The 10,763-nt window shown below is 38.7% G+C and overlaps 1 long non-coding RNA gene across 1 annotated transcript; it reads right to left on the reverse strand.

Moving 5' to 3' along the window:
• Positions 1–3,340: 3,340 nt before the first annotated feature.
• LOC138661610 (uncharacterized) lies at positions 3,341–10,003 on the reverse strand. Its single transcript, XR_011317951.1, has 4 exons — positions 9,895–10,003; positions 6,860–6,880; positions 4,589–4,671; positions 3,341–3,950 (listed from the first exon to the last, which is right to left on the reverse strand). It is a non-coding gene; the product is annotated as an uncharacterized lncRNA (long non-coding RNA).
• Between the last annotated feature and the right edge of the window lie 760 nt (positions 10,004–10,763).

The following is a 10,763-nucleotide window of genomic DNA, read 5'->3' on the forward strand; positions in this document are numbered from 1 at the left end:
CATTCTTTCCTCACTATTTTTTAAGGGGCCTACATTTTCAGTTTTTATTCTTTTACTATTGATATAGTTGAAGAACAGTTTGGGATTAGTTTTACTCTCCTTAGCAATGTGCTTCTCTGTTTCCTTTTTGGCAGCTTTAATTAGTTTTTTAGATAAAGTATTTTTCTCCCTATAGTTTTTTAGAGCTTCAATGGTGCCATCCTGCTTTAGTAGTGCAAATGCTTTCTTTTTACTGTTAATTGCCTGTCTTACTTCTTTGTTTAGCCACATTGGGTTTTTCCTATTTCTAGTCCTTTTATTCCCACAAGGTATAAACCGCTTACACTGCCTATTTAGGATGTTCTTAAACATTTCCCATTTATTATCTGTATTCTCATTTCTGAGGATATTGTCCCAGTCTACCAGATTAAGGGCATCTCTAAGCTGTTCAAACTTTGCCTTCCTAAAGTTCAGTGTTTTTGTGACTCCCTGACAAGTCCCCCTAGTGAAAGACAGGTGAAACTGCACAATATTGTGGTCGCTATTTCCTAAATGCCCAACCACCTGCAGATTTGTTATTCTGTCAGGTCTATTAGATAGTATTAGGTCTAAAAGTGCTGCTCCTCTGGTTGGATTCTGCACCAATTGTGAAAGATAATTTTTCTTGGTTATTAGCAGAAACCTGTTGCCTTTATGGGTTTCACAGGTTTCTGTTTCCCAGTTAATATCCGGGTAGTTAAAGTCCCCCATAACCAGGACCTCATTATGGGTTGCAGCTTCATCTATCTGCTTTAGAAGTAGACTTTCCATGCTTTCTGTTATATTTGGGGGTTTGTAACAGACCCCAATGAGAATTTTGTTACCATTTTTCCCTCCATGAATTTCAACCCATATGGACTCGACATCCTCATTCCCTTCGCTAATATCCTCCCTTAAAGTGGACTTTAGACAAGACTTTACATAGAGACAAACCCCTCCTCCTCTCCGATTTTTACGATCCTTTCTAAACAGACTGTAACCCTGTAAGTTAACTGCCCAGTCATAGCTTTCATCTAACCATGTCTCGGTTATTCCCACTATGTCAAAGTTACCTGTAGATATTTCTGCTTCTAGTTCTTCCATCTTCTTTGTCAGGCTTCTGGCGTTTGCGAGCATGCAGTTCAGAGGATTTTGTTTTGTTCCAATCTCCTCACTGTGGATTGTTTTAGAAATGTTCTTACCTCCCTTCTGAGTATGTTTTCCTGGATCTTCTTTGTTCGAGTCTAATGTTTTTCTTCCCGTCCCCTCTTCTTCTAGTTTAACACCCTCCTGATGAGTGTAGCGAGTCTTCTGGCGAATAAAATTATTATTTTTTTATATTGCCTTGCTGACACACTGCAACAGCAAATGATTGCCACTGATAAATTGTGGCGTTTGCGTGTCTGCATATGGTTTGCGGTAGTCGCTCTACTGCTGGATAAAAATACACTATTTAACCAATATAAACTTTTGGGGATTTTTTAGATTGCCTCTATGAGACATGCCAAACAGCAGACTCAGGGAAATTACTGGTAAGTAGTGACAATTTCGTAGCTCAGCAGGTTTTACGCCAATCACACAACTGCTAGATAAATATCAGCTATTTAAGCAATAGGCGAGGAATATTATTTATCAATTAGCTTCTAAAATGGATGTTAATATATGCTGGTACTGAATAATATTATTTACTTGTAAAAAAAAGTTTTTTCATATGCTGCTACGCAGGAATATTATGTAGCTCCAAAAGGATTGGTTTTGTATATTCTGGTACTATCTAGTATTATTTGCCTCTAAAAAGAGCTGATTTGTATATTATGGTAGTGAATGAAAGCCTGCCTATCTCTCCCTAATCCATAAGTCTGTTCCTAATCCTAAACTATACAACGCAATGAAAAATGGCAGAGATCACCAGCATGTTCTTGCAATGACGATGTGAACTGATATCACCCAGGTGCCTGCCTTTCACTCTTCCTCGTATTAAATCTCTCCCTACGCTATCTCAACCTAGCCAAGAACTAATCTTCACCCTCATGAGCTCTTAAAAGAGCTTTTTGAAATAAAAAATCGCATATGTTCCTTTCACTCTCCCTACACTCACATTATGCTCTCCCTACACTGTTTCAGGCTGCAATGAGTGCAAGAATGCATGGGCAGGGATTAAAAATCCCCTATGACGGTAACGCCAGCCAATCACAGTAATGCCACATTAAAGATGGCGCCTGCATTACTGTGATTAGCATGCCAGCTCAGCATGTTCATTGGCTGCAAATAAAGCGCCAAACATGCTGGGTGGGTCACTCGAATATACCGAGGCAAATACCAAATTACTCGCCAAGTAATGAATAGCTCGAATAGCGTACTATTCGTGCGAGTAATAAATAGTGCTGAAAGTATTCGCTCATCACTACTGACAACGAAAGAATGATGTATCGCATGTTTTTTACAAATTGTGTCTTCAGAGAAGACTAGGACTTGAACTCTAATTCCACCTTTCGGAAGTTGCAACCCTAAGGCTGGGTTCACACTGCGTTGTGTGAACCCGTTTAATGGACTACGTTACACCGTGGCATAACATGGTGTAACGTAGTCGATTAACGCCGCCATTACTTGTAATGATGAACGCATCGCTTGCGCACGGCCACAATGGGCGTGCGCTAGCAATGTGCCGTCATTGAGTGATGGACCCGAGATGCGGCCTGCAGCGTTTCCGGGTCCGTCACTCCTAGCGCACTGCTAGCGCAGATGGAGCTAGCAGATGCTCCATCTGCGCTAGCGCAGTGCCAAAGTCGGCACTTGCGTTAGTGCAGTCCATTTAACGGATTTGTTGAACGGACTGCACAACGCAAGTGTGAACCTAGCCTAATCGTCAATATCGACCATTTAACGAGCCTTTCCACATTACTTAGGATAAAAGCCAAACCAGAATGTCACTATACAGACACATGTTTCTGGTGTTGTCCCTTCTCAGTGCAAGGCATGTGATCAGTTTTGGCTGTATGAGAGGCCAAAGGGGTAACGTTTTTTCCTTACAGAAAGTGAGATGCCTGACATGTCATGGTAAGTAGGCTTATAAGCCATTCGATACTCCTCTGCTTTGTATTGTACCACTCATGGCTATTGATAGGTCATTAATATGTGATTTGTGGATAAGTTACCCCCCAGGAACCCTACTGATAACCAAAATACAGGGTCAGTGGAGCTTGACAGAGTGCTGCATGCCTTCACTGCAGTAACCTCTGGAGAACAAAACAGACCAGAGTGTAACCATGAGGGATTTGGAGAAATGTAGGCACTGATAGTATAAATATATAATAATGAAAAAAAAAACTATAGAAAACAGACATAATTTTAGTCAATAGGCTTTTGTTTATTTTTACATTTTTCTCTTTGAGAAAATTCTAACAATAGTAATTTTGTTATTAAAATTTCCATATATAGTATGAATGTCACCATTCTGAGAAAATTGACACTGAGCATGCCCAGATTGGCTTCTTCTAAAGTGACCACAGTTCAAGAAGGTGAAAAAATAGGTGAAACCTTGGTTTGAATGTCCAGGGAGTGTGAGCGGCTTCTGGCATCTCTTTTATGTAAAACTCCATGTTATATTTACTGTCCACTTCTGACACCAGTCCATTATCATTTATTTTTCTGCTTTTAAACACATTGCCTTGAAGTGAAAATTCAGCGTCAACTCAACAATTGTCACCTATTTCAATTATATATTTGTCTTAGTGATTGCCCTGAGCAGTGATAAAATGATGAATAAATCTAGAGAATTATGAAAGATTGAAAGAATCCCAAAAATTTAACGTGAAATATCATTTACGGACTACAACATTTGATTTTTATCTGTAGAAAATCTTAAGGAAATCTGATGCGGCATCATCCCTTCATGTAGAACTATTCTTGATGTTCCTCATCTTTTTTCATCGGTGTCTACGTCGAAGAGCAAGCTGTAAGATAAAGATGAAGGCCATCAATACCAAATTTCGTTCTTGAGAGATGCAAATCGTGGCACAAACTTTACAAACAATGGGCAAGGTAAAATGACAAATATTGGGCTTTGAAAAATATATAGGGCGAAAACATTTTTGAGAGGGAAGAATGGTCCTTCAAAAATAAAATTATCACATGGTAAATATCAGAGTAGGTGTAATACAATTAACTAAGGAGGTGATTGGTAGGAGGAAAAGATCCTCCATCACCAACCTTTTTCTGGCAAGGCCAATGTTTTTATAGAACCCTTACCAGAATATTATTTTGTTTCACCCCATGGAAGCCAATGTATGAGCATTGTTCATCTTGGGAACTCTACTTTATGGGAATATAGGCATCTATTGATTCTATACAGCCAATGATAGGTGAAGGAGTATTTATTGTTGGTTGTGGCTTACACTTGGTTGTCTCCATAAGTCCTAAAGACTTTAATTAGTCCAGAGGCCTTCACAAACTTTAATCTGGCCATGGATTATAAAAGGTCAAGGGAGGGACGGTCGAGTATCAGAAGGATCTGGTCTAATTTTTAAAGAAAATACAATCAAGAAAACCCTTAGAACTTTTCCTTTCTTGTGAAAATTTCCATTTTACTTACTATGATGGCAAAGGCAATGAATATCAGGACCAGAACTGTACCCATAAGTGCCAGACACACGATTCCCCATGTTGGGACATCATCTGTATTAGGAAAAAGGAAAGACAAAAATGTTATAGTCGTGTAAGGAAAAGTCGCGTAAAGAAGGATCTCAAATACCAAATTCAGACACAAGCTGGAAACTTACAAGATCCACTCATCTGCTTCCATTCTCGGATTAATGGATGTTCAGAACTAAAATTTATTTTTTCATTTTTTATGTGATATGGGGTAATTATTAGTATTATAATTATTAACCCATAATCTGTTTGATTTTCTAAAATGCTTAATATTTTTTAAGCCCATTTTAATGAAAAGCTGTCCAGTAAAAGCTGACTGAGGTTCTTAATCTTTTCTCAGGGTTCTTACTAAATAGACCAAAAAAATATCTGATCCTCACCATCTGTGGTCAAATGCCATGTCAAAATTAAACATCATTCTCAATTTGCTTTTTTTTTCTCTCCTGAATTTTGTATAACAAAGTGAATCAATTATGATACTAGACCAGATATGTCTGCGGGCAAAAAAAACAAGTTTGCAGGTTGTAATAAGTTTTGCGAAAATTGTAGCCTCATCAGAGTGACGCTCCCGTCAAAACTAAATGTCCCCGTTCTTTCTCATTCTTGCTTATAATAGGGAATAAAGTGTTAATGCATTCTTTGTAAAGTCTGAGCGAATATGTTGGTGTGTGTTGGTCAACGCTAATAAATAACTTTTCACAATCCACCTTTATTAGCTTCGTAGATATATTGTGGGCAATGAGTGTTCTACAGTAAAACTTTAAAGTGAAGGAGAAGAGGTAACAAATGAACAAAAAAGGATAAGAATAAAGTTTGGAAAAGGGAGGAGAATTAGAAGAAGAAAGTAAAAGATGAAAAAGTTGTATGGGTCTACATAACACGTATTGTATGGCACCGAAATCGCATTGTCACATTGTGGCATCGGAAGTAATGATTTCCTATGGTGTTGCACCGTGAAGGGCAACTTCCTTCAATTGTGGCACAGATTCGCAAATGCTTCGAAATTTGTTGGGTTTTCTCTCACTGGTCACAAGTAGCACAATACTCACTCGCCATAGATTTCAATGTAAATCACAATCACATGCGAATGAAGGAGAGAAAAAAATGACTAGACGACGAAGGCGTTACGTAAAAGTAGAGTATTTAGTAGAAAAAAGATTAGTAAAAGAAGCAGAGGAACTAGGTGTAGAAAAAAAGAGAAGTAAAATTAAAAGAATTCCTAGAAAAAGTAGAAGAAAAATTAAAAAGGAGTGGTAAAAGAGGGAGTAGAGGAATAAGGAGAAGAAAAATGGGAAGCACATTTGAAAGAATGAGTAGAGGAAATAGAAGAAGGAGAAGGGTTAGCAGATTGAGTAGTAAAAATGAGAGAGAAAAATTGAGAAAAAATGGGTAAAATGAAGCAAAACAAGGAGTGGAAGAAGGAGTAAGAAGGAGTCGAAATAGAATGACAAAAACAGATCAGTTGGAAAAGAAAATAGACTTGGAGTTAAAGAAGAAGGAGTTGAAACAGCTGAAATCCACATGTTTCCTTTGGCTCTCAAACTGAGATTTTCTTGCTTACTTTCTATTCTTCTCAACATCAGTGTACTTGTTATACAATCTAGAGGCATCTAAAGTATAGATATCTTTCGTAAGTTTGGCTCAGTAAAAGTGATAGAAGTCCACACATAATGTGAGCCCTAAATGTTTTTGAATTACAAAATTGTTTTACGTAATGGATCTTTAAAGGGATTGTCCAGTGCAGATATTGCCTATCCACAGGGTAGGTGACAACTTACTAATTGGTGGGGGTTTGATTTCTGGAACCTGCACTGATTGGTATAGTGAGGATCTTTTGTATCTGATACATCACTTTCTGTGACAATTTGAAAATTCAGACACATCAATCAAAAATGTTGTGAGAGTTACATTGGTTAAGTGTGGTAAAGTAGTTTTGACATTTGGAAATAAACATCAAATAAGAGGTCATATACAGGTTTTCAAGAAATTTGGTTCTTCCATGTGCAGGCTTTTTAAAGTTAGGATTAATGGGAATTACAAATGTTGATGAGCAGAGGCCCTCCAATCGATTCAAACAGAATCATGGCCATGTATAAACCAGTCACAACTTGTAGAACTTGAGCACTTAGTTCTTGAAGTCAAGAAGATTCCAGTTGCCGAATCCTAACCAGAGCAGTTATAACATCTTTCTTCTACTGTCTTGTATACTTACTGTATGAATAACAAAGAGACCCTGTAACACAGAAAAGAGATGATATTAATTTTAAAGGAAGAATTTTGAAGATAACATAAAACCTCTAAGAATGCCAGTATGTGGCCACCAAACCATTTATACTTTGCTTGCAAACTTTGTGTGATGAGAATACAATAAGGCTGAAAAATCTGGGTATTTCAAGTTGGTTATACATCCTAAAATGGCATTTTGGTTAGTACAATTTCACTGGTTGTCTAAAGTTGGCCATACACGAGAGAGATGTTGGCCAAATATTTGGCAGAAAGCTCTCTCTCCCCACCTCTCCATATATATGAGAATTAGTTTTGTGTTGTCACAGACACCCCTAACTTTGCCTTATCCCCTTTGATAACAAAAGGGTTGGATATTGAAATACTATCTGTCCGATTCTCCTCTCCCCTGAGGCCCGATACGCATCCAATGGTTGGCTGATGTCGAATTCGGCAGACTTTCATCTAATGTGTATGGAGTCGGTGAGAATAGACTCCAAACACCCGCTCCATCAGCCAAGTCCATAATCTAATAATACTAAAGCCAGCATATTAAGAATAGTAAAATCCAATAACACAATGGAATCTACAAAGTACTATATGCTATATATGGATAAATATTCTGGGCCAGCTGCCAATCAATATATGAAAACCAAAAGAACAGAGACACAAGCAGCCATATGGTCCCATAAAATACATTTTATTAAATATAAAAGATAAAATTCACCAAACACGAAACAGGTGTACAAAGGGGAAATAACAGTACGCACTCATGGAAATGACAAGAAATAGGCCTGGAAAGCGATCCATAGACCACACTGCTGAACTAGCAAAATGCTAGAGAAAAGTCTTCCATATCACATGTGAATAGGATATTGGTATTATATTGCAAGGCCAGTGCCCACATGCAAGGAATATTAAGGTCTACGCATAGTGCAACGATCTACTTACAGCAGGCAATGGTGGTCCAGGGAACGCACAGGCAGGCCTCACCCCAACGCGCGTTTCGGAGCGCACCGCTCCTTCATCAGGGGGTCCCCCTGATAAGTAGATCGTTGCACTATGCGTAGACCTTAATATTCCTTGCATGTGGGCACTGGCCTTGCAATATAATACCAATATCCTATTCACATGTGATATGGAAGACTTTTCTCTAGCATTTTGCTAGTTCAGCAGTGTGGTCTATGGATCGCTTTCCAGGCCTATTTCTTGTCATTTCCATGAGTGCGTACTGTTATTTCCCCTTTGTACACCTGTTTCGTGTTTGGTGAATTTTATCTTTTATATTTAATAAAATGTATTTTATGGGACCATATGGCTGCTTGTGTCTCTGTTCTTTTGGTTTTCAAGTCCATAATCTGTAGTTGCTCCTACCTGTCAGTATCCCCTGCTCCCCTTTTGATTAGCCGACCTGGTGGTGCCATCATTGGCGTGTGATTGAGATGTCATGTCAGGCCAACTAATCAAAAGAAGACCCTCAGATGCCTTCAAGTAGGAGGTGGTTCTCAGGGCTCCCATCCAGCTGCCACCCAATAGAATGGTTCCTGCAAGCGCCAGTGTTTATAGTAGTAACCATTAAAATCTTGGGTGTAAATTGGAATAGTTTTTACTTCCCTGGTCGTCTAGGAAAGTAGCGGTATTTTTGATCATTCTTTATATCCAGTAGGTTACTCAGCAGGAGTTTTTGGGGGTCTGGTTTAGCTTTCTCTCCCTGTCATTTAACAGCCTTAGCATGCGTCTGTGATGGAGAAGATAGGTGTAGTATGCTCTAAGTAGTCACTAAGGAAGTGAACATTGTCACTGGCCCCCTTGAAATTGATCCCCCAGAATCTCTCTTTCCTCTCTATGGGGATTTGAACTATGGAAAGGCCCCATCCTCTTGCTAATATTATTGATAAGCGAATATACTCGTTACTTGAAATTTCCCGAGCACGCTCGGGTGTCCTCCGAGTATTTTTTAGTGCTCGGAGATTTAGTTTTCATCACCGCAGTTGAATGATTTACATCTCTTATCCAGCTTGATTATATGTGGGGATTCCCGAGCAACCAGGCAACCCCCACATGTACTTATGCTGGCTAACAGATGTAAATGATTCAGCTGCGGCGATGAAAACTAAATCTCCGAGCACTAAAAAATACTCGGAGGACACATTAGCGTGCTCGAGAAATCTTGAGTAACGAGTTTATTCGCTCATCACTAGTTAATATTACTCTGCTCAACATGAGTGAATAATATAATATTTATCAGCCGTCCATCCAAGTCATGTTGCTAAAATTATGCTTTTGATAAATCTGTCTGTATATCATAAGCATTCCTTGGCGATGGATTCATACTACAAGTCAAACTAGTTAAACTATGTTCAGATAAAACTAGGTCAACACTCAAATTAATTTTATACAGGAAGTAGATTTTTCATTAAAGTAATGAATATTAAAATCAGAGGATGCCTCATCTTTAATAGCGTCCGAGGACGAGCCATAATTCCACATTCCACGCATAACACTACCATGTATGTTCCTAAGAAATCAGGCCTCACCCTTGGCACAGACCAAATAGGATCTTAATCCGGGGAATCTTCGCAAACGATTCAGGAATAAAACTATGGCAATAAGTATTTCTAGCTTGTAAAAAGTTACCCTTATAGATCTTAATGAACTGGAGAAAACAGTTCTTAACTAGTTATAAATATAATAAATAAATGTCCTCTAAAATATATAAAACAGATGTTCCAAACATAACATTTTTTAAAAACTTTCTTAAAATTTAGATTCGACAAGGCTTTTATGTTTTCCTACGATATATATATACAGTATATATATATTATGGCTTCCATTGACAGGAAATATCCGAAGTGGCTTTCATCCATTAAATACTGTAAACAAAACTCTCAATGAGTTAATTTAACTCTGTGAAACACATGCACGCAATAATACTACCCCCAAAAACACAAGGTGACCCTTCGAAGCCCACCAAATGGACGTAGCCTTTCTCACCCAAGTGGCCGAAAACGTACTAGGACTCACCAGTGAATTGTAGACAGACGACCAGGAGCAGCAGGAGGTAGGACATTTTGGAAGAACTGCTTTCACTGTTTACATTGTGCCAGGAAAACTTTATATACGAGCGAGTTCGCCACACCTACCTTACTTAATGGGAACCAGTTCTGTGCCGTGCCCTGATTTCACCCGTTAACACAGAAAGTGCAACCTGACATTCTGCTTATGTGGTACAGTCATCTTCACAGAGACTTAAAGTTCATTCCAGAAATAATTTTTTAGTAAAATTTTTATTTGGAAATAAAACCTACTGTTATAGCAACACCCAAAAAGGCATATGCAGAGGTGATATCTGGGTACTCACATTTCTCTGCTTCAACAGGTTGGTAGGTAACCAAGTATCTCCTCTTTTGGTTCAAACGGTAGCCACAACCTTGCTTAGTCTGGCACCTCTTTCTGCTCCTTGGTTGAGAAGAGATAAAAATGGTTGGCATGTTGACGCATCTTATGACTGGCTTGAGGAACGTCTGGTTGTTCTCTGGGGTCTTCTGATTGATGGGGGCACTGTGGATGCTATGACACAATCGCAGTTGTTTTTATAGAATGCTTTGAAAATACGACCTGATGTTTATTGGGAAACCTAGTGCGTATAAAAGGGCAAATATGTTGGAGTTGAATTTACAAATACTATGGCTGCCATTTTCCTGAACCTAAAAGGGCCATCAAAAGGTTAAAACATTTTAATAATAATTATACTCACTTTACCACTCACCTCTCCCGCCCTTCTGCTCCTCAAGGTTCCTTGTCAAGCACATCATCTTATCACCACTGTTCGCACTGCCGCAACTGGGACCATGCCAGTGTGGCCTTCCGACATCAATGCCTATTGCAACTGG

Source organism: Ranitomeya imitator, chromosome 2 (assembly GCF_032444005.1).
Source record: "Ranitomeya imitator isolate aRanImi1 chromosome 2, aRanImi1.pri, whole genome shotgun sequence".
In the NCBI taxonomy this organism is placed as follows: Eukaryota; Metazoa; Chordata; class Amphibia; order Anura; family Dendrobatidae; genus Ranitomeya; species Ranitomeya imitator.